The sequence below is a fragment of the Zalophus californianus genome, chromosome 14, assembly GCF_009762305.2.
Source record: "Zalophus californianus isolate mZalCal1 chromosome 14, mZalCal1.pri.v2, whole genome shotgun sequence".
Lineage (NCBI taxonomy): Eukaryota > Metazoa > Chordata > Mammalia > Carnivora > Otariidae > Zalophus > Zalophus californianus.
Genome location: NC_045608.1, coordinates 75,104,883 through 75,129,947, shown reverse-complemented (window position 1 = coordinate 75,129,947; position 25,065 = coordinate 75,104,883).

The window sequence follows — 25,065 nt, the reverse complement described above, 5'->3', positions numbered from 1 at the left end:
ATGCAGCTACTCAATTGCAGAACTTGAACAATCACGTACTTATTAGGGAGCTCATTAAAGCAGTAAAGGATGGGGGGGGAAAGTCCATCTTTTTTCTTTTGGAAAACAATATACACCAGGATTATGACCAGATATTTTTAAAGCTACATTGACCTAAAGTTTAAGTTTAGGATTAGCCTTTGGTTCTTGCTAGAAAACTCCTGTTCAGAACTTTTATAACAATACATGGTTCTATTTTCTGGACTGAGAGACACTTTGATGCACTTCTTTCTTCAGCAGATGTTTATGGAATAATGTTGCGGGTGAGACACTGTGCTGGGCGCTGGGAGGATATGTAGCAGTGCGAGCATCCTAGCCTCGTTCCCCAGAAATTATAAATCATTAAACTGCTTAAACAAGAGGCCGTGAGACTGAGGCGGCTCCAGTACCACGGCTGCCTACCTACGCAAACCAAATCTAAGCGCCTCGAAGTTATGAAATTTAAAACCTGACAACCACCAATCACAAACTGCCAACGAGGCTTTAAGCAGCAGCCAATCAGATAATCTCCTCTCTTGTTCCCATACTACTTCCCCTGGCTCCTCCTGGAGAGCGCTTCTAACCACTTCTGCTTTTGTGCTGCCTGATTTAAATCAATTTTTGTTCAAAATAAATCTTCGCTCAAATAAATTTTTGCTCAAATAAAATTAGGATTTTATAAAGCCTCAGTTTATCTTTTTCTTTTTTTTTTTTAAGAGAGAGAGTGGGGTGAGGGGGAGGGACAGAGGGGGAGAGAGAGAGAATCTTATTTTTTTAAATATTTTATTTATTTATTTATTTGACAGAGAGAGACACAGCGAGAGAGGGAACACAAGCAGGGGGAGTGGGAGAGGGAGAAGCAGGCTTCCCGCGGAGCAGGGAGCATGATCCGGGGCTCGATCCCAGGATCCTGGGACCATGACCTGAGCCGAAGGCAGACCCCTAATGACTGAACCCCCCGGGCGCCCCAAGAGAGAGAATCTTAACAGGCTCCATGCCCCAAGCGGAGCCTGACTTGGGCTCCATCTGACGACTCTGAGGTCAGGACCTGAGCTGAAACCAGGAGTCCAGTGCTTAACCAACTGAGCCACTCAGGTGCCCCTAAAATGCCTTAGTTTACCTTCTAATAAATTCCAGCATGGGAGATAACAAAAGTGAGTCATTATATAACTCAAATCAGAATGTGATTGGGACCTCTGTAATGACATAAAGTAATATAGGGAGTCTGGGAGAGAAATGAGTAGCTTTTAATTGGGGAAATCAGAGAAAACTTTCTTAAGAAGATGTGAACTCTGGCTGGCATTGAATGAGAAGGCTCGGACAGATGGATATTGGGGAAAATCCTTCTGGAAGGAGCATGCATGAGAAGCAAAGGCACAGAAGCGGGGAAGCTTGGGATGCATTTGGGGAGTAGCAAACTTGGTGATTTGACTAACAGAGTAGAAATTTCTGTAATTGGTGGATATGAGATTAGGTATAAGATAGAAATTAGTAAGGGCCTTCAACCACAAAAATAAAACCCCAATTTGATGTGCTGCTTTTCACTGCATTACATTTTAAATACCCTCAGGAAGCAGTGAGTTGAACAGATACAGACCCTTTTCCTTCCAAAGAATCCTAAGGAGTCTGATATCCTATAAGTTCAAATGTGCCTGTCCTCTTGTCTAGTTCTAGAAGGAATCAGTCATTTAGCTAGTGTGGGACTAGAAGCCGGCAGACTCCAATGGGACCACTTAACAGCAGGATGCAGGTGAAACCAAGCAGTTCATGGAACCCGTGTACATTAGGAGATGTCAGGATCTACATACCGTGTCCAGCATGACACAGCAATCAACTCTGCAAGAAGTCATTGTTATCTTGAGTTCCAATGTTTGTTTCTCCACCATCCATTCATTCATTATTCATTGAACAAAATTTAGTCCGAATTTTTAGGGAACCAAGCAGTGTGCTAGAAACTGGAAGGCAATGATTTAAAAAAAAAAAAAAAAAGAAAGAAAGAAAGAAAAAGGCACTCTTGCTGCCATGGTGGAGCTGAAAGTCTAGCAGGGAGGACAGTTAAAAAAGCCGTAAGTGTGCAGAGCCTCAAGTGGATCAATGTCACGTGGAAAGGGAAGTGATGGGCCACAGAATGGCTTCAGCGGACACAGTCCAGGTGGTTCTGGCACTGGGGAGCTCTGAAAGGATTGCTCTTTGGCTGGACCGCCGAGCTCTCGGGAAGGGGGAGGGGGAGGGCGGGAGGTGGCATGACGTGGCACGGGGGCCAGGGGCCAGGCCATGACGCCCCTGGCAGTCAGGTTAGGAAACTAGAGCCAAGTCATCTTTCTTCCCTTATTTTCCTTCTTTTTTGTTTCTTTGGATGGTGATTTTAGAGTTTTATGTGCCAAGCTAGAAATCCAAATAGAAGTAGTGTTATGGGACGGCTGTGATAAGTACTGTAATTACTGAGAACTGTGCTGTTCTGTACGGTAGCCACCAGCTGCCAGGGACCTCCGAGCCCTGGATGTGTGGCTCATCCAGACTAAGATGGGCTGTAAGTGGCAAACGCCAAGTGGATTTCGAACCTGGAGTCCAGTGAAGAGGACACGAAACATCTCAGTAATATTTATATTGATTATATGTTGAAATGATAATATTTTGGGAGCACTGGGTTAGGGAAACTATATTATTAAAATCAATTTTACCTGTTTCTTTATACTTTTCTCAGTGTGGATGCTGGGAAAATTTAAAGATGGCATATGTGATTCCCATTCTATTTCTGTGGGACAGTGCTGGGTTAAAACAGTTCTGATGTCGTTTTTAAGAGTAAGGCAAGTTATGTGTGTGGTTAAGTACTTCACTGAAATGTCTTCCCGAGCCAAAGCAAATTTGCTATCAAGATGGCATCATTGTTGTTAAGGTCACTAATTTAGACAAAGGCTGGTAGTCAACTTTGCCTGATCACCGTACAAGGAGTTTACTAAGTGAGTGACCCCAGGCTCGAGTCTATTTGAGAGTAATAATGTAGCAATCACCTAAGAGCATCCTTGCATTTGAGTAACTAATGGGAAAATTACGCAAAATACAAATGTGCATTTATTATCAGAGAATCTTTACTTTGTAATAATTTACAAATTTACAGCTAAAAATAATATAATTAGTAGTCAATTCCTTCAAAATTGTATAATTCATACTTTAAAAAACGCATTCAGGCCCTCCCAATAAATCTAAATCTAAATCTAAATCTAAATTTGAGCTTATTTCTTGTGGTGTAATCCATTGGCCTCTCCTTATTCATAAAGCTGAGTACTATTGTTATAAAGATGAGGCCAAATAAACAGACAAACTGTTTCCCAGTGAAAACCTGCGAGGCCATGTGGGTCTGAAAGTACCTGACACAATTCAGTTTTAAGAAATGGCCATGTGGGCTCATTAAAAGTGCAAAGACTCAGAATTCTGGAATGGGGTAGAAATTATTATTACTGTTTTAATTCTTATTATGGGCAATTTGCTTTAGCTGTCACTGCAATTCATTTCAAAAAAACAATCAGGCATGCATGTCAACTGGAACATTCACTCCAGGGTGATAGCAGAAACACACCCCACCTCGTTTTAAAGTCAAGGGCTCTAGGTGCTGATCTCAGCAGAGGAAGTGGAAGAGAGGTTCTCAAATGTCACCCACAAATTTATGGAATAACAGCCCATTAAGCCCGAAACTTCAAGTACCTTTTTTAAAAGATGCAATACTCACACTTAAAAAACCAGCTGTATTTTCCTCTTTCCTTGGGGGTCTAGCAGAAAATTCGTGATTGAGCTATACCGAGACAAACAGGCCACCACTCATTGCCATATGCAGGAGCAGAGACAGGCATAAGTGTTTTAATATGGGGACCTTATGTCTCTACCCTGATTTATTCCGTTGCTCGTTCTGGTCTTCCCTACTCCCATGACCCCTCAGAGTTCCATCGAAGAATGCCATAATTATTTACTCTAGACCCAAACAGGACCTCCCGCAAATTCATTTTCAAGATCAAGCATCTTTAATTGAATCGTTGTTTTATCTAAGCTTAGAAAATAAAACCAGAGAATTTCCTCAGCTGCTGTCATACAGAAGCTGAAGGAAATTGATTATAGAGAGGGCACAGAAGCTGTTGTATTAACTTTCTTAAAAGAACGCCTGATTGTTTTAGGATTTCAGTATGGTAAATGGATTCCTTTGGTGAGTACAATTTTAGTGCATCGAATAGTGTTTGTGATGGCCTATTCACTTATAAAGTAAGACATTTGGTAATGTAATAGTCCTAACATTTAAACCTCAGATGTATTTCCATGCACAAGTGGTTAAGAACTTAAAAACAAGTAATTATCAATAGCATGTGTATGCAATAAGAGAAGAATCAGCTGAAAAAAGTTATATTTATGTCATTGGCAAGAAGGATACATTAATTGACTGCAGAAAGGAGCCAACATAATGTTTACTCTGCATTTTTAAAGTGATATGAAGAAGATTCTAGTAACTCAAATGCATTAGCTTTATTTTGTGAAGGAAAGCCTGAAGGAACACTAACCAGAGGAGCGCTGTCTGGGGCGGTGGTATCTGGAGCCTTGAAATTTCATTTTAATCACTCAGAAGGAATCAGTAAGTAGATAGTCTCACAACTAATGCACAAGATAACATTTTTGGGTCTGTTAAGAGACCTGTGGTTTTCAAAGAGATGAGTAGTTAATAAGAGACTTTTGAGTTGGAAGTTTCTGTAATGCTTGACATGATCCTGTTTTCCCTCAAATGAGCTTCTTTCTGGAATGAATTCCCTTCTATTCCTAACTCTGCTTACCAAAGTTCCAGCTACATTTTAAGGCTTCATTTGAACCTATATCTTCTAAGAAATCCCTGAGTTGACTCCTAACACCAGCCTTGCTGGAGGTCATCTTTCCTCCATGTCAGAGCCACAGGCATATTGCTCTCTTGCACGTTTTCTCTTCGTTGTATTTATATATTGGGCTTATGTCCCTTATGAGAGTGTAAATTCCAAAAGGTCAGCTCTGTGTCTTATTTAATTTTGTTTTCTGCCTCCTCCTTACCCTCCCGCCCCAAAGTGTCAAGTAGAAGTCTTACACACCGAAGTTACTCAATAAATATTTGTTGAAAGAATCAATGAAATGCAGTGCTAAGCGTGCTGTGGAAGGAATAACATATCAAGGACCTTGCTTTCAATTAATTTAAATCGACGAGTCAGCTATAATGGGTCCTTGACATTATGATTACCAGTCTTGAGTGATCACACTCTGAAACTGTCCATTTTATTCTGACACTTATTGCTGCAACCCTCGACTCTCTTTACTGAAGTACTAAACAGATGGAAGAAAAGTACCCAAAATGAAAGAACAATAACATAGTTTTGAGAATTTTGAGCTAGCTCTTGAAGTGATAGACATCCTATCAGGGTGACTGACATGAAAATTGAAAATTACTATTACCTTATGACCAGACAAAATTTAAAAAATCATTAGTAAGCAAACGCTGTTTTCATGTACATAATTTATGGGAGACAATTTCTATTCATCAAGTATACTCCAGGAAAGCTGAAAAAAATTATGGGAGGAAGAGAGGAAAAGATCCCAGATTTCATAATCTGAATCTTACTACCCAATTACCTCTGTGTTGTGTGTATATATAATGCCAAATAACAATTAAGACATAAATACTCAGAAATTTCTATCTAAAACAATTTTTGTATGCTATATAGCTAGTAGCCAAAGTGCTTAAAGAAATCCCTGAGTTATCTTGAAGATTTTCTCAGTTTTATACTAATTACTAGAATGAGAAGATTAATGACCTAATCACTCCTTAAGGAGAAATTGTTTGGCACATCAATTTCTGGTAGAAAGCTGTAGCATATACCATGAGTTTAAGAACATGTGGCTACTAACCCAAGTTACAAAACTTGGAAGAAACTACGATGGAAGAGAGACATCATCTTGCTATTTCCAGGTCCTTCTGGCCACGTTTTACATTTAACCTCATTCTTTATTAAGGTTTCCTTAGTGATGCCACCAGTTTATGTGTTCTTTATGTCTGGTTTCCTCTACCATGTCCTCCAACGAGTGCTTCAACTTTCCTTCTGTTTGTTATTTCTTGCACTTCCCCTAATGTCATGTGCTTCTCTAAATCAGCTTCACCAAAGTGACCAGATTGTTTTCTCTCAGCTGGAGAATAATCCTTATTATCCCAGGGGTGGAGGGAAGATGTGTTCTTTGAAGCTGGGGCTCTCCCAAGGACAAGACTGTGCTCCATGGCCATGGCCAGACCTATATCATTCCCGGCAGAGGGCTGGACTTTATCTGCCTTCCTCTTCAGGGTGGTCCTTCACTTTCCTTTACCTCACATGGTGTGGCAATATGCTCCCATGTGCAATTTTGCAATATTGCTAGACTATGTGTGTGTGTGTGTGTGTGTGTGTGTGTGTGTGTGTGTGTGTGTGTGTTTGCTTTTCAACTTGCTTTCTGGATCAATGACATTATTATTTATTACTAGAAAATTCTAATTACAGAGGGCACCATCTTGCTCAGAGGGAATGAATATTTCTTTGTGTTTCAGTTTGTTAAAGGAGGTGATATATTCTAGGAGGGTAGAGGTCTGATGATCTTAGTTGGTTAAAGCCCAATGATAGAAAGGCCAATTTTACTGGGTCTCATTCCAGATGTGTGGATTAGTAGGCTTTGTTCTATTTCTATTTTTTCAAGCATTTTCTTGACCTCTCTATCTTCTCCAATATAAGATATAAACATAGTGTTTTATACTTCATGAGGGTGTTGCAAACATTAAATGAGTTAATACTTTTATCATTCTTAAAACTGGCTCATGGTAAGCTCTCATTAATGTTATATGCCATTGTTGTGTTATTATTATTCATTCAGTATTTTAACATATGATGACTTTGCACTTACTGTGAGCCAGGCTCTGTGCAGGGTACTGGCCATTCACAATGGATCGACCAGTTATGACCATGAGGGGTACCACAGAGAAGTTTAGGGGGCTGTCCGTCTAGATCATACTAAATCCAGGGGTCTTAGGGAAGACTCTTCTGAAGAAGCGGCACTGCCAACTTAGAATTAGGGATCCAAAGGTGATCCTTCTTGTTTTCTAAAAGATCTAGCTCACTCCTTTTCAGTGCTGTGTAGTATTCCATAGTAAAGTATACCACAATTTATTCAGCCATTGTCATGACAGTGTTGTGATGAACATCCTTGTTCATATCTCCCTGTGCCCTGTGCAGGATGTGTGTGTGTGTATGTATGTGTGTGTGTGTGTACAAGAATTTTTTAAGGACGATATTGTGAATTGGAATTACCAAACCAAATGTCTTCATTGTGGCTTTGTAAATATGTCATGAACATGTTGGCTAAATAAATAAAACTTGTAATAGGTGTGGTTCTGTGAAATTTGGATTTTGCAGTCATTCACCAAATGTTTATAAAACACCGTTTGGGCCAGGAACTGTCCTCAGGGCTGGGACATGTTGCTCTATTTCTAGATTTTCCTTTTTCATGTAACAGTACTTTCTAAAAACATTTTGGTTTTTTTTTTTAAGATTTTATTTATTTATTTGACAGACAGAGAGACACCATGAGAGGGAACACAAGCAGGGGGAGTAGGGGAGGAAGAAGTGGGCTCCCTGCTCAGCAGGGACTCTACGTGGGGCTCGATCCCAGGACCCTGGGATCATGACCTGAGCCGAAAGCAGACGCTCAATGACTGAGCCACCCAGGCGCCCCTAAAAACACTTTGGATAAGGCCTGGCTTTGAGCATTTGGTCAAAGCTAGCTGCTTCTTGTCCTTCCTCATCTTCTTACCACTTTGATGGAAGTGATTACTCTTGTAACTCAAACTATTTTCTGTTATTATTTGTTTAGCATTTAGTGCTTATCACTTTGCCTTTGCTTTGTTATTATCTTTGTAGGCTTGTAACTGGAATAACTATTAGTGAGCTTCCTGGGGGCGGTTCTTATAGCATTGCTATTAAAGGCTGGGACCATGGGGGAGCTGACAGGGGTTTGGCAGCACTGTTTTCTTCTTTTCTTGTCTTGTCTTTCCTCTTTCTTTCTCCTTTCTTTCTTTCTTTCTTTCTCTTTCTTTCTTTCTTTCTTTCTTTCTTTCTTTCTTTCTTTCTTTCTTTCTTTCTTTCTCTCTTTCTCTCTCTCTCTCTCTCTTTCTTTTCCTTCCTTCCTTCCTTCCTTCCTTTCTGATAAAAAACACATAATGTGAAACCTACCCTCAACAAATTTTTAAGAGCATCGTACAGTATTGTTAACCATATGCATATTGTAATATTCCAGATCTCTAGAGCTTTTTCATCTTGCATGACCAAAACTCTGTACACACTGATACCAACCCTCCATGTTCCCTGCCCAGGCCCTGGCAACCATCATTCTACTTTCTGCTTCTATGAATTTGACTATGCTAGATACTGCACATAGTGGAATCAGTACAAATACAGATCAGTATTTGTCCTTCTGTGGCTGGCTCACTTCACTTAACATAATGCCCTGTTTTCTTAGGTAAGGGTTATGGTCAGGGCTGGTCTTTGTGACCCCATAGGATCCCTCTATTGGGCTAGTATTATAGGGCCTGAGTAGAGGGAAAGCTGTATAAAGGGCCTATTTCTACAATAGAGGCTTTCTACACATTACCTCTTTTGAGTCTCTTAAAATCCTGAGACCTATATTCGATGATCAATGTTTGAGGACAAGAAAGAAACAGAACCCAGAAAGGCTGTGCTGCCTCATTGCAGGTAACAGACAGGAGGTGGTGAAGCAGATCTTCTATGGGTTTCTCTCACTTCAAAGTCTGTTTTATTTTTTAATTAAAAATATATTTTTTAGAGATTTATTTATTTTAGAGAGAGAGAGCACACAAGCAAGAGGACAGGGAGAGGGAGAGGGAGAGCCTCTCAAGCAGACTCCTAGCTGAATGTGGAGCCTGATGAGGGGCTTGATCTCAGGACTGAGCCAAAAGCAAGAGTTGGATGCTCAACTGACTGAGCCACCCAGGTGCCCCTGTAGTCTGCATTTTAAAACAATATTCTCATGCTGCTTTTCTGTGAAGCTCTGAGTCCTCCAGTTTCTAGCTACGAGAAAAAGACATGCATGGTTTCTAAATTCATCATTCATCATTCATTCATTCTTCGTGTGTTGAGATGTGCCTTTGAAAGTCAATGATTCAAGGCACCACCCCCAGCGACCACTCCCCCAGAGACCTGGGGGTCGTATTTGATTCCTCTCTCTCCTCACATCTAGTCCGTACCAAAACCAAGCAAGGGCTATTACTTACTTTGACAGACTGGGCTAATGTTGGATGGTTGGCTTCCCATGCTTCCTAAAGTTAAATTTCGGCTTTGTAAGTGAGACCATCCCAGGGGTGAAGTCAGTGCTCTTCTGGTCATGGGTGGGAGGAAGCAGGCCCGCTCCTCACCCTCCCTCAAGCCCCCAGCCCTCTCCCGACCTGTCTGGCATTTTCCTGACCACCAAGCTTGCTGGCCTTTGGGAGAATGGATCAGCCTTCTAGTCACTGTCCTTGCAATGAGTGAAGGCAATTTGCTTGGCCCCTTTTACATGAGCAATAACAGACACGGTGGCTCATTACCTTTCCTTTTAATTTCCTGAAGATTTCTTCCATTAAGCATTCTGTTCTCCTGTCAAAGTATGCTCCAGCAGCCCTTGTGTAGCCAAATATACTCCGGGTCCATTCATTTAGCATATTGTCGTTTTCAGACTTTATGTCCTATCAGAGAAAGACACTCGCAGAAATAAAACAAAAGAACAGAAGTCTCCAAATGAATGGGCTTGCTTCATGGAGGAGAAAGTTGAAGTATTAAAATCGCTCATCAGATGTTCTGAAAAATCATTTCAGCTGCTCAAAAAAAAAAAAAAAAAAACAAAATTTTATTTTGAAGGATGTGTTCCAAGAACTTCCCCTTTGATTTTTTTTTAAAACCATCTGTCATGTTTGTTTCATTCCAGCCTTGAAGTAAATAGATTTAGAGAGTATACGGCGGCCATTGAAACCTTCCGCAGAAGAACAGAAACAGCCTGCTCTGTCAGTGCCCTTCTGGTATACTTTAATCAAAAGGCTTTGAAATTAGAAAAAAAAAATCCATAGACATTTTGCTTGAGTTGGAATATGGTGTGCAGAACACAGAATGTTATTTTGACCTATTGTGGAATGTCTTGAAACTTTTTCTTTTACTTTGGGGTAGCAAGGAGACTCTAACACAGAGTGACTTCTTATTGGCACCGGGGAATTTGTTTTCCCCTTTTATACTCTGGTTGAGCCTTTTAATGTGAGACTTCATTTTCCAGTAGAGGTGAACCTTCACCTTCCAATTGAGGTGAACCTTAGGAGTGCAGTTCTTCACTTAGAATGAAGAAGCTTGGCTTTTCAATTCATCTTGTCTACTTAACCTCATGATACAATTTTTACTTTCTCACTGATTCCACCATGAGGAGCTTGTTCTCCTCTATAAGACTCCCCAAGGTATTGGGATGCTTTTCTTGATGATTTCTTTTGACCTCAACACTTTCGTTCCTTAAATGGCACCTGGAAAGAAGACCCATGAACGGGGCATCGCTCCCTCCTATAAGACAGAATAATTATTCCCTGGAATGAAGGGGCTTTCATAGATCAATGCCTCAGAGCAGGAAAGACAACAAGAATGTGAGAAACTCATTATAATATAAAAATATTCTAAATAAATAAATGGCAAGTACTAACATGCTCAAAATAATAGTGTGGAAGTGACTGACAAAGTGCGAGCTTGTAAACTCAGATACATAGCTGTGCAAAAGCTCCATGATGATTAAAAATGATGATGCTTATAGACTATTTCCATGATAATTTGTTTAAAATAGATGGGCCAATTCTACCACTTATATGTGTTGATAGAATGAAAATTAGCATATGTTGTAAGATGTGAAGTCACCTGATTAATACTTAAAAATATCAGGGACTCATTAAAATGTAAATTAAATGTAAAACTTAATGTGACAACACTGAAATATTTACTGAAGAAATTATATGATGTTTGGGATTAGCCCCCAAATAATCTAGCCTGTGTGTTGGGGAGGCGCTGAAGAGGATTCAGAAGAAACAAGGTAGACTAAGCATGGCTAGTCATTGGGAATGGGTGAGAGGTACACAGGAGTACAGTATATACTCACCCTACTTTTGTATATATTTAGAATGTTCCAGAAGAAAATAAAAACATAAAGATTGGGGAAGAAATCAATGTGACAAATTGAGGGGTTTTTAGGTACTGGAGTGTTTCATCAGAAAGCTTGAGGTAGAAAAGCATAGTGTTTAGGCAGTTATAATTTATTTTACAACTTTCCCTTAAATATTGATAAATGACAAGGTCGAGACATTCAGGATGACCATGAGTGAATCTGATGCCTGGCTCAGTTCGACAAACTCAGGAAGAAAAGAGAAAGATGCCGCAAGCAATTTTTTTTTTAAAAGGAATAATGTCTTGTAATTCAGATATTTGAATGATTGGTTTTCTCTGCTAATAGAGGGGTGACCTCAATTCATGAATAACTTTAAACCTGTCCCAGGATCATGCACAGAATGTAGTCTGCAATCAGCCTTAGTAACTGTCTGGGTATGGGGTGAATTATAACTTTAAAAATGTATACCTGATTGAACATTTCAGATTCATAAGTGTGCCTGATGCCTTATTAACAAATAAATGTACCCAAACAATGTGAAAAGCTGGAATATATGTCATTGTTTTTATTGATGAGTAAGAAGAGACGAATGAAAAAATAGATCTTTTTTTTGCTACCCTCACTCCCCCACCCTTTTATTGTCTCTTGGAATGCCCTGTGCTTTGTTTACATCAGCAAATATATATAATTTAGAGATGCTTGACACAGCAAGTTCTCATTTTCAAGCTAAACTGAAGGGGATGGCTTATGTCACTGACAGATCCATGAGAGTTGGTTTTTCTAAAACAGTATTCTGTGAAGCCTTCAGATTTTTCAAAATGCTTTCAATTTGGTGATGTTGTTGGAAAAATATTTGCTTCCAAATCAGTGTGCAGCGTAAAACAGAACGGCTCAGGCCTCGCTGCTTTGCATTAGCAGGAATGAGGAATATTATTACTGTCTCAATGCCATAGTAATTCCTGCTGCTTTGGAAGCTGAGCAGTTCCCTGAGAAACTATTGCTAATGTTCTTACAGCACTTAAAAACACCAAACCTGTGTTGTCATAGTGGACAGATTGATACTTCAAACTGCGACTTGTAATACTTTGGTGAATATCTTGATATTTTTGCATCACGTCTGAGGAAAGATTTGAAAACAGAAATTTGCATATTTGTAATAATTCTGTTATGATCACAGCACAAGGGACCCTCACCCCACAGCCAGGCACATGTTACTGTTTCTGTAGGACCTCAGGGACCAGTCTATGTCCTTGGAAGTCTCTGCTATTTGGCACCAAACTGAAGCCAACTACAGTCTATTTTCTTTTCTGAGAAAGAATATTCTAGAAGGATCAGATAAGAAGAACTTCTATGAGTAGTCTTCTGAATGACTCTCAGAACAAGGGTTAAAATCAGGTATTGGTACTTCAGATTGTATCACCCTTCCATGCTGAGCATCCTTGGAGAGGCTACCTGATTCCCAACCCTGGAGCAGGATCCTCAGGGTGAAATCAGTGGGGAGGGGATAGAACAGAGCATGGCCACTCTCGGTCGGCGTCAGTCTTCAGCAGTCAGCGTGGGCTTCTTGAGGGCAGCTGTTTTCAAAGGAAATATTTATATGACCTTAAAAATAAAACACTAAGACAAGAGAGAAATGACTCAGGGAGTTTTACTTAAGTTATATTTTAAAAGGATCCAATAGAATCTTTACTTTCTGCCTGGAGATCATTGTGGACCTGACTCATTTTCAGCAATTCAGGGAAATTTGACTTGTGAATCTAAATGCTCAGACTGGACTCAAGATCTTTGGGTCTGGAAAATTTCTCTCAGTAATAAATGTTTGGGAAGAGGAGATAGAAGATGCTAACCTAGTCTCCTCTGGGAAGTAGGTAAGACTTACCACTTGTACCTCCCCAGTTTCCTCTTTCTAGAACCCATGGCATCTCTTTCCCCTCCTTCCAATGGCTCCCAGGCTCTTCTCTTTTTCCTTCTTCTTTCCCTCCCTCCCCTTTTCTCATTCCCTCTTCCTGACTCCCTTTCTCATACACAATCCCATTCTCTGTCTTCTTTTCAAAACCTGTTTCCTGATAAGGGTGTCAGAAAACTTCACACATAAACAAAAATGTTACCCCTCCTGGAAACAAATATATTTGAGTTATTTGAAAAGAAATCAGAAGTTCAAAAAAGGAAAAAAAGAAATGAAGCCTTAGAGTTTGAGGAATCAGAAGTAACAGGTGTGGGAGGTATATTCTGGGGTAAAAGAATTGTCCAGGAGGCAACTGCCTCCCCGTGAGACCATAGGGTATTTAACTGCTGTTGTCTATGGCTCCAACCTGGGAGATGCTTGTCAACGTGGCTCAGGAGGAAGGGCAGGCTAAAGGGAAAGTAGAAAACCGAAAAAACAGACTTGAGAAAACGTCCTCATATGCCTGGAAAGCCCTAATGTTTAATGTATCTTGTGTGTTGTTGTTGTTGTTATTGTTGTTTTAATGAAGCAATTTACAACTAGATAGCGAAGAACAGGTGAAGTTTGAATCCAAGTAGCTGAACAGCCCTTCCAAGTTTGCTTGGTCACGCCCTTTGGGATTTCCTACAGAAAACCCAGTGCTCAGGGTTTTAAACCTGTTGACAAATGCACCTCAGGGCCTGGTTAACACATCTGCCCAGCCTGTAATTTGGAAGGCAAAATGAGTCTTATTTACAAAGAGCCAAGAGCACATTTGGTATTCTGCAAAACACAGATGTAAAACCTGGAGTTTTCTCCCCAGCAAGTTGGGGTATGACAACTCCTGATCCTCTGGTTGCCAGCACTGTGCCTTTGATCTGATTTCTAAATTTGAAAAGGCTCCTTAACCAATTTGAAGCAGGCAGCACTGTTAATTGAGAGCCACATCCATGCTCATGCTTGGGAAAGGCTTTAGAGTCAACTAATTTCAGAGAAAACTCAGAATTTGGAAATTGAAAAAGAGGGAGTTGGGTGGTTTCCATAGCAACTTTGCCATCTGCCTAGAGCATCATGGGGTGGCCTTTCCGCACTTTCACAAGAAGAAACTTAGGTGTTCTTAGTGGAAATTCCCAGGCTTTAGCTTTAATTCAGGCAAGACCCCAAATTTGGGTCTGGGTAGAGAAGGTAAACTGGGAAGAGAGAAGGGTGGGGCAAAGAGAAGGCAGACACGTGATCCACCGAGAATGAGAGGGCAGAAGAGCTTTATTTAGCCTGAGAAAGTACCAGTTTGAAGCAGGAACCGAGATCTACAAAATTCCACATTTAAATATTGCCTTCCTTTAAAAGCTCAGAGTTCCAGTACCTGATTCCACTACCTGATTCACCATGACCTAAGGCAGAGTGGGAGTGTGCCAAGAGCATCGGACTTTTATCCTGAGCATTCTCTGACTATTTCTGATTCTGAAGGCTTCAGAAATAGCAAAAATGATGCTCAGGGGGAAAAGGAGGAGGAGGAGGTGCAGGACCTTGTCACTTACCAAAGTTTTCCTGGTGGCAGCAAGCTCTGCACTAAGAACATGAAACTTGTGAAACCAGAGGACTGGGTGTGAGCAGGTGTTTCAGAAATTCCACCAAACTTGTTCTGCGGATAAAGGGCAATTCTTATAAGTTTTGGGGTTTCTCTTCTCTGATTGTGTTACCACTCATTTTGGAGCGATGTTTAGCCTAAGGGTTTGTGATGTGCAAACTTTGCAGTTAAAATATATTTCTGCTTTTATTTCTCCTTCCATTTACCTTGTGTTGAGATGCCTACAATCAGCATCTAGAAGTGTCTATTATGCCTACCTTAGACTCTTCAATATATTTTTCTTAAAAGACAGTGCAGGGTCATTAATGGGCTTGCTGGTTACCAGGCGGAAAACAAGCTCAAGCATTAGAATCAATTAATAAAGACTTCAGAACTTGTTTCTTTACACAGGCTAAAGGAAGGGAAGCTTTAGATTCTCCTTCCAAGAACTCCAAAAAGAATAAATCCCAAACTCTTATTACAAAAGAGATTATAATAAAAAAATAGTTACAAAAGAATTTATAATCAAAAGTCACATGTCAATCTTTCTCCTTTACTTTCATCTTGATGAACCCTGTTTTGTTACAGGTTGTTAGTGTGATCCTCAGACATGGTGTGGGGCATTTCCCTCTTTAATCCCAAGCTCACCTCCTCCTATTATAATGGGTCCCTCCATGTCATAAGGTGATATTTCACAAGGGAAAACCACAGAAACTGTATGAAACAGGTGAGAACGTAAAACAGCATGGTGCATGAAATCACCTACTTAAATGTGGGATGGTAGTTATTGCACACATCATCAATTTTTCTTCAAGGCAGAATGCTCTATAGTGAAGAAAAAAAAAAGAGATTGCTCAACCACATTCCCACGTAGAGTTTTTTTGCATGAACCTGTGCTGGGATCCTGGGGACCCCCAAATGGAGTAAAGGAGTTTGAACCCCTGTTAATGTAAGTCAAAAAGCCTAATGGATATTGTATGCTTAGCAGAAATGAGATTGAATGAAAGTTATATACATACATTCATACATTCAGTGTAGTGACCTTGCTATTGTGATATGATCTAGTCTTATTGACGGTTTTCTGGGCCTGTAATAACTAAAATATTGGAAAACAAGTTAATTTTTTTTGCTTAAGATTTTTTTTGGAAGACTGTAACTTTAAAAACACAGGGTCAATAGAATAAAACATAACTAAAAAGGAAAATGTGAGTTTCTGTACTCTCATAGATCATTTTTCATTAAAATTTTTGGCTGTGTAGTGCCCCCAGCATTTATAGTTCTTTGATTTTATGTCAAAATATAAACACAAATATCAGATTAGATTCCCTAATTAAAGAATTAAGATGGTTATCCAGTAACATTTGGAAGACAACTCAACCAACGAGCAGACCCAGCAAACCAGCATGATTGCATAGCATGCAAATTTTAATCATCCAAATTTGCAATAGCATTATATAAAATATGAATGATTTTATGCAGAGAAATAAAAATAATATGAATTCCAAAAAAAGTTAAAAGCCTTAAGAAATGATTCTATAATTTCAAAGCTGAGGGAGCTGAGTGATTTATAAACTGTGTGATGTTATTGTCACCTGGTAACCTCACTTGAACTTGGGATAGAGAGTCATTGACTCTTCCTTGTCATCTTATGTTTTTTACCTTCTTGGCAACCTCTGTGAGTGATTCTGATGATGACAGATAGGGGGATTTTAACATTCACCATTATTATAATTTAAAATCTCCTGCCTAGAACATGTCTGATTCATAGCTGGTGCTCAATAAATACTTGTAAATGAATGAATAAGTTAACATTTTTCTTTAACTCTTATATGAGCATCATATGAGCATTCATTAAGTGGTGGTGGTAGATGCTAGTCTCAAAAAGTGCTAAAAAAATAATATGGTAGTGAAGTTAGATGTGATAAATACTATTATTGTGTATCTATGATTTTGATTGCATATGTATGAGGGGGAGAGGGGAAGGGGGGCGTTTTAAAATTTGGTCTCAAAGCAAAAAGAAGCCACAAGGGTTGAAGATTTTTGTATCTTTTATAGTTATTCATACGAAAGCTCAATCTTGACAAGTATGAGTTTTGGTTCCGTGAGGTCTTCAGCCACACATTCTTTTCATAAAATGTATTTGGCATATAAAGTTGTTTAGAAGAGTTTAACTCCCCCAGGAGAGGATGTTGGGAACAGATGTTCACTCTGTTGAACTTAAGGCAGTCCATCCTTCCCTTTGTGTACCTTTGAACTGATGCGGAGTTTTGATCAAATTGCTGACTTGTACCCCAATTTCATGTGTGGGGTATTTGGTGATCTTTTGTCATGACTTCTTCCTTGATATTGTTACGTAAGATACAACCATGTTGGCAAAGTAGGACTGCAAATTTGGCAGCTTCTAAAATCCAAGATTCTGCTTTTTAAGTGTATGGATTAAATAGAAGGAAGAGGTCAGGCTTAAATGAAAAGCTTTTTCTTACATTGTTATTGAGCTCCCTGAGGATGTGGAAACAGTATCTGGTACTATTTTAAAACTAAACACTGAAACTTGGGTAGATGCATTTGGAAGACACACATCATTATTAAAGATAGCAAGGCAGAGCATGGATCTCTCTTTACAGTTTAAATGGAAATTCAACAAGTTCCATTTTTCAGTAGCTGTCTATTTCTCAAGGAGGAGTGTGCAACCCATCTGCCATTTGTCCACCCTATTCTCTCTTACTCCTCTTTGGGTTGAGGTTTATAGGGTTTAAGGCCAGACTTGCAGACTTTCAGGACAACATTCAAGTTGGGAATTTGAGTCCCATGGAGATGGTATAGGAGGCCATTTAATCACCCATTTTTGGGGTGAAAATTGGGCAAAATGATTGATCCTAATTAGACCAAACTTTAGATTACTCATCTATGGGAACAGCTCTATTCAGTGTTTATAGAATGGTTTGAGATCTCTTCTGTGAGGCTGATTTAACTTATTAAGATAGTGTATCTTCACAATGTGATAATTTTAAGTGATTTATTTAGGAATTTTAGTATTTAATTAGCAAACTATTAAGCTTAAAGGTGTCCTGTAAAAGGAGAGAGTATCCATAGCTCAGATTTTTCTTAATTCAACTACTTCAGGAGTCCAAGAAATATGTACTACAAATCTGTTTAGCAAACAATATATGTGTGTATTTATTTAAATAGAACTTAGATTATAATAGTAAACACTTTAATATCACAGTCACATTAGAATTTTTGCAATGGGAACAGTGGTCAATTTTCATAATCCTCAATTCAGATGATTTCTGTGCTTGGCTATTTAGATTTATTTCACGCTGACTTTGTTGTCATCAGTGTGTTTGGATGATCATCAATTTTGCAGAGCTTAACCCTTCAAGATAAAAATCCTCTTGCCTCTCCCCTGGGTGGTTAAATGGGAAAATCTGCCAGGACTGATGAACAGCCCATCAACTATACATGGTGAGCCACAAAAAGACTATAGAAAAGATTATAAACATCTATAGTATTAGTTACAGGGACATTATCCATAAAGCATGTAATCCTATCCAAACCTTCCTATGACAGTTTCACAGTGTGCCAGAATTTTTAGGATACTTTCTATTTTCAACCCATGATCCCGTGTAATACATAGTCTTGGCATTTCTTATCACTGCCAACCATGCATTTCTCATTTTTAAAAAATGTTTGTTCCAAATTTCAATACTGTGCATCCTTTTTGCCTTAGACCAAATGCCTATCACACATTCTCATCATTTTAATTAAACTCGGGCCAATCCAGGGCAAATGTTTGATTTTGACTCAAAAGGTGCATGCAAATCATAAATTCTATATGATTCAGAATGGAAATACTTCCTGTAGCCTTCTTGCAGTGTGTGGAATAAAACAGCCTGCCGGATTTGTGATTGCACATCATCGGAGAAGACCTGCTGATTCAAAAATAGAAAAATAAACCCATGTCCTCCTGATAAGTAAGCATCATGTGTCTGTAGTTGTAAGATCATCAGTCTAAAGAAGGAAAAGCCTGGGCCTGGAATGAGGCAGTCCTCAATTTTAACCCAGCATCAGGTGAGCAAAAAGGTAACTGGCCACACACGTGAGAACCACTGGGCCCTGGGAAATCATATATGAGATTGGCAATCAGAAGCTCCGGAGGTTCTTTGACTTCCAGCACTCTCTACGTGGACTAGGACAAGGTAATTATTGCTTTTCCGGGCTTATAAAGTGGAGGAAACACTAAGCAACCATGCCTATTACACATTTTTTCACAGCTTGTATGGTCAATTAGAGCCTTCAAAAAGGCAGTTCTATAATCGCTGAATTCATTTTCATGAATCAAGATTTTATGTAAACATTGATAACTGGAAGCTCAACAAAGAGAAATCCATTAATAAAGAGTGTCATCAAAATAGGTGCCTTAAAATCCCTTTTGGTCTGTTGCCACAGTGAGTTATAGCAGTAATATAAAAGTAGTCTTTTCTCGGTAATATAAAAGTAGTCTTTTTTTGTGGGGAAAAAGTTTCTGCACACATGAATTTGGGATATATTTGTCTGTTAGGCACATCCTAAAATTCAGATCCTTACAGGCAAAGTGATTGGGCTTTCTAGACTTTATCATTATGCCTTGGAGGAGGGGTGTGTAAGATCTGTGGGGACCTGAGTTTGTAGAGTGGGTTATAAATGTTAGAGCAAGGAAGAGGTAGGTTCTGCTAGTGTTCATGGAGTAAACCCTTAGGGTGATTACAGCTTGAGCAGAAATGAGAAGACTCACCCTTGAGTTTACTTGAGCTTCCTTCTCACCCTATCACCTCCATCAGAGGTACTCTGACCAGTACTTCTGAATAAGTATCTATGCCCTGAATGAAATACCAATGTCAACCCCATTTCTATAAATTATTTGGCAACTTGTAATCAACTGGCTCAACCTTCCACCTAGTTCAACAGTCAGTTCAATAATATATTGTATCTGCTTTGTCTCATGACTATTCATAACATATCTATGATGTAGATGCTATTATTGTCTCTGATTTCTAGATGAGAAAACCAAGGCTTAGAAAATTTAGGTCGCTTACTCAAGAGGTCACACAATAAGAAGCAAAACCAGAATTTGAACTCGAGTCTTCTTACTCCACATTCAGACTTATTATCACTCTGATAACCACCTTCATCTTCATTTTCCTAATCGAGATGATTGTTCCATTATTACGTAACTCAAATGAGAATATTAAGCTGAAATCTTCCTTCTTGGCCTTGTTTTGTACTTTAAAGTAACAGAGGATTAAGCTAATCCTCTAACAGAAGATAAAGACTACTCCCATGCTTTCAATGCTTCAACAACACATCTTGGGCCTCTGCTATGTTCTGGGCCCACTGAAAATTTAACTTCCTAAAACTATTTTTACTCAGTATGTTTTTAAAAGAATTTTTTCGAGGAATAGCTGACAAATAATAAACTGCACATATTTAAAGTGTACGATAATTTTTGTTTATATCTGTGAAATCATCACCCAAATCAAGATAACAAACATACCTACCACCCCCCAAAGCTTTCTTGTTCTCCTTATAATTACTCCCCCAATTTGAACTGTTTTGAGATTTATCTGTGTTGTAGAGACTATTGATAGCTCATTCTTTTTTATTGCTGAGTAGTAATTCAATGTATGGCTAGATCATACCTTATTTATGGACATTTAGGTTGTGTCCAGTTTTTGCCTATTACAAGTAAAGTTCTATGAACATTAATGTTAAAGTCTTGGGATGGACATATGCTTTCATGTCCCTATGATACATATGTAGGAATAGAATTGTTGGATTATATGGTAGATGTGTGTTTAACTTTTGAAAATACTGCCAATCTGTCTTCCAAAGTAATGCTACCATTTTACATTCTCACCACCAGTGTGTCAGTATTCTAGCTGCTCCACATCCTTGCCAACATTTGATATAATCTTTTTAGTTTTATTTTTTCTTTTAAAAAATCTTTAATTTCTCTCAGAAGTATTTTTTTAGTTTTCAGTGTACAAGTCATTCATATTTTTGTGAAGATTTTTCCTATTTATTTTATATTTTTGATGCTATTATAGCTGATATTTATTTTTAAATGTCAATTTGCCATTGTTCCTACTATGTAGAAATACAATTAGTTTTATATGTGAATTTTGTAAGATACAACCTTGCCAATCTTATGTATTAGGTCTAAATTCTCTTGGATTTTCTACATAGACTATCATGTCATCAGTAAACAAATATAATTTTACTTTTATCCTTATGACCTAAATTCCTTTTATTTCTTTTCCTTGCCTTATTGCACTGGCTGGCATCTCTAGTATAACACTGAAGAGAATATGTGTAAGAAGATGTCCTTGTCTTCCTCCTAATATTTGCATCTGTCTTTCTTGTTTTACATTCTACCAGGTCAATCTAAGTCTTTTGTCTTTATATTCCTTGTTCTAAGTGCAATATTTTGGACATAGCAGATACTTAGCAAAGGGTGATTAACAATTAGTGAAAGAAAAGTAGGATCCACTTCCTGCCCACAGCTAAATGGGTGAGAGAAGAGAGATAGACACTGGCATGCAAAATTTTACTGTAACATGAAAGCGTTTTTCTGGCTCATGATAAGGGTGCAGAGAGGAAGACTTTTTAGCCCTCTGCTTGTGGCAGGAAGAGAAAGGGAAAAGGGACTCCTGGAAGATTATTTGGAGAAGGTGATGCTGAGTTGGATCTAGAGGAATCAATAGTCAGGAGAAGGAGGAAGAACATTTTAAGTAGAAGATATATAGATAGCTCAGAGTGTACTTGGGAAAATAGAAAAAATGCAAAATGAAAAACTTTAAAGAATTTGAAAATTTGGCCTTCATATTTCCTCCCTCCCCTATTCTTTTTTTTCCCCCCAGATTTATAGTCCCAGTCCCCCCAACTCTGCTTCTCATGAAAGAATTCCTGAATCACCACTCCGGAGCCTTTCTGGTTTATGTACATGTCCTCCCTCAAAATGTAGCCTCCAGAATTGTACCCAGTTCCAGGTGTGACTAACAAACCAAAGTGCAGGTACATATTGCTCTCTTGGTCTGAACATTGTAATTATAGGATCCAAATGCATGTGACCCATTTACCTACACCTGCTTTCTCCTATTATAATTTTGATGTTTTAAAGGAACTAAACCTGGCAGCAAACTCTATGCCACTTTCATAATATTTGATTCAAAAACCCAAGGAGTCTTGTTTGTCTTCTTAATATTTCTTGTTATGCAATCTAGCCTGGGCCTAAGTATATATTTCTTCTTTCATTTAATAAGCTGTTTTGTCTTTTTGGGATGAAGTAGACTTTTACTTCAGGGGGAATTTCTAGGAGATATTTGCATTCATGCAAATGATCATCCTGCTATTTTTAGGGAACCTTGATGGAGTCTGGTGGAATTCCATATAATTGTTTTACTCCATATAATGAGAAACCGATATTAAATCCTTCTGACAGCATCTAGCATTTGTCTCAATAATATAGTGTCTGAAGGACTGAATATCTCCCCTGTAAATTATTCTTGGCAAAACATGCTTTCAAATTTTTCTCAGAGCTTGTAAGGATGGATGATAAAGTCCTATTTCAACACATTTCATTACTATTCATTATTTCTTATTTACTTTTTTCTCTATGAAGCTTGCAACCCAGCAGGTGGTCCTTTAAATAACCCCTACATACCTTCCCATGTACACTCAAACACACATGTGCACATACATATGCATATGCACTACACACACACACACACACACACACAGAGGGCGCATTTACCCATTAGTGTAAGCTAACGTGTCTTTTAAAAAAATATTTATTTATTTATGTTAGAGAGAGAGAGACAGCATGAGCGAGAGGGGCAGAAGGAGAGGGAAAGAGAATCTCAAGCAGACTCCCAGCTGAACCCGAGGCGGACTCAATTTCAGGACCCTGAAGTCACAACCTGAGTTAAAACCAAGAGCTGGATGCTAAACCAACTGCACAACCCAGGCACCCCTAAGCTAATGTGTCTTAAGAGAGGGGGTGCCCTCTTGCCTTTTCCTTCTCAGACACCAGGGTAGATTCTGAGGTGGGAGGAGTTTCTCATAAGGACCTCTGGAATAACATCTCAGTGGAGCTGCCTTGTTTTGTTCGAAGTGAGGTAAATTCCCAAACATAAGATCTTCATTGACATAAAGTCATGGAAACACATTTCAAATTTCATTGCAATGGAGAAAAATAGAGAAAAGTCAATAGCTGACTAGTTGTGTGATGATGGGTAGTGACCTCTACAATCCCTTCCAGTGCTTAATTTATATAGCATATTTAAATGACCAACTGTGTTTATGTATCCTGGCCTGTCAGGACATAGAAAGGAAGAAGGGGAACTGAGCACAGCCAGACTGACCTTCAAATCAGGATCAGATAGGGGAAACCCCATTAGGTGGCAAAGCATTGGCAAAGCTTTTAGTAACCATATCACCCTATAGAGCAATGAGCTGTTCAGCCTTGAATGTTCTTACTTTCCTCTTCCCATTCTTCTCTAACCCTAAAAATTGAATCGAACTGAACCAGATCAAGTTGAGTTGAAGGCACCGTCAGCTAGTCTTGAACTAGCCTTCCTTTGTTTCCTCATGCTGTAAGTTTCGTGGGCCATGAGGAACCAGAGATTTTTTGGTCAACTCTCAGCCATTGATTAGGCCTTGTATTTCCTCTAGAATAGTGACTTCTCTGTCTTTTGGGGGCATCTCGGGAATAGATGTCCCTTATGTAGCTGAAGACTTATGGACCAAAGTCAAGAAGGAGATGTTCCTTAGCTATAAGCTAGCTGGTGTTGGGCTATCCCAAACCGATTGCATTTTTCACACTTGTGCTGTACTGTTGCCTTCTTTAGCCAGGTCTTGATCCTGCTTTTTAGAGCTGCAGAAATGCCTGGATACAACCACTTTCCTTCTGGTATACTTAAGATTCTTTTGTTTTCTCTGGGAACATATTTTCTCCAGCCAGCTATGTCTAAGAAGACAATGTCCCAGGCTGCTACACTATGGGTTTTTCTCTGATTCTAATGGAACAAGAGTGGATTAATTCAAGAAAGAACTATAAGTCTCTCACCTCCTGAGCTGTCTACTAAGTTGCTACAGAGTCTTTGCTAAACATGCACGGGATGCCTTGCCCACATTATTCACATTCTCATGCCAGTTAACAAGAGGTGAAGGGGTATTATGGGTCTAGGGATATTGTTTCTAACTCTAGCAAAGAAAAGTCCTAAATTCACTAGGGCAGTGATACAAACAAATGACAAGTGGTGACTTTCATGAACTTCAACCAACCACAGCTGCATTAAACTAATGACCCAAGAAGTCTGGTATTTTGTTATCATATAGGATACAGCCCAATATCAACAGTCTGAAGGAAAAACGTGTGTGGGAGAAGCAACCCAGTTTCTGCCAAACATTGGGATAAAGGCTAAACAAGCAGCTGGTGATTTAAAACAGAGATACAGAAAACACAAGTTTGAAGATTCCTGACCATGCCTCTCTTTCCAATAGGCAGAACAAACTCAGAGACAATTCCTCATCATACAGAACTCTACCACCTCCTCCATTGAATTAGAGAGCTATTTATTTCACATCAGCTGAGAGTTAAAAGCTCCTGATTGGCGGCACATAGTTTAATTGGGGGATCATATCTTTCTCTTAGTCTAGTTTTGTTCAATTCAGTTCAGTTCAATACAAAAAAAAAAAAAAAAAGAAAAGAAAAGAAAAAAGAAAAACATTTATGGAACCCCTACCAGGGACTAGACTATGTATTATGAAGAAAGTGGAGATGACTAAATTTCTGCTTTCAAAGAATTTAGCATATCTTAGGGAAGCAAGAGATAAAAACATCTAATTATGAAAGGAGGGCTGTGTTATAGACCCTCTGATGGAGAGACAAAGTGTTGTGGATCCAGCAGAGAAAACTGTAGTATCTTAGTGGAGAAGGAGACAATTGAATTCGGGCTTGAGCACTGAGTAGAATTTAACACAGTGCAAGTGGGAGGAGGTGTGAGGGCATGGAAAGGAAGAATGTTTGGGAATTAATTAACAGTCTAATAAAAAGCACTGGGTCATGACGTTCATTGCATGTTTAAGAAACAGTGACTAGTCTGACATGGCTTGTATGTAGTGTATTGGGAGATAGGCTACCATAACAGGTTAGAGCCAGTTATGAGTGACTTTGGATGGCATGCAATGAGTTTGGCTTTCTTTTTGATTGAGAAATTCATTCCTTCGATGAGTATTTATTGAACATCTACCACATAAAGATTTACATTGTTGATACAGTGGTGTATGAGAGAGAAGCTCTCTTCTGTAGGGCTCC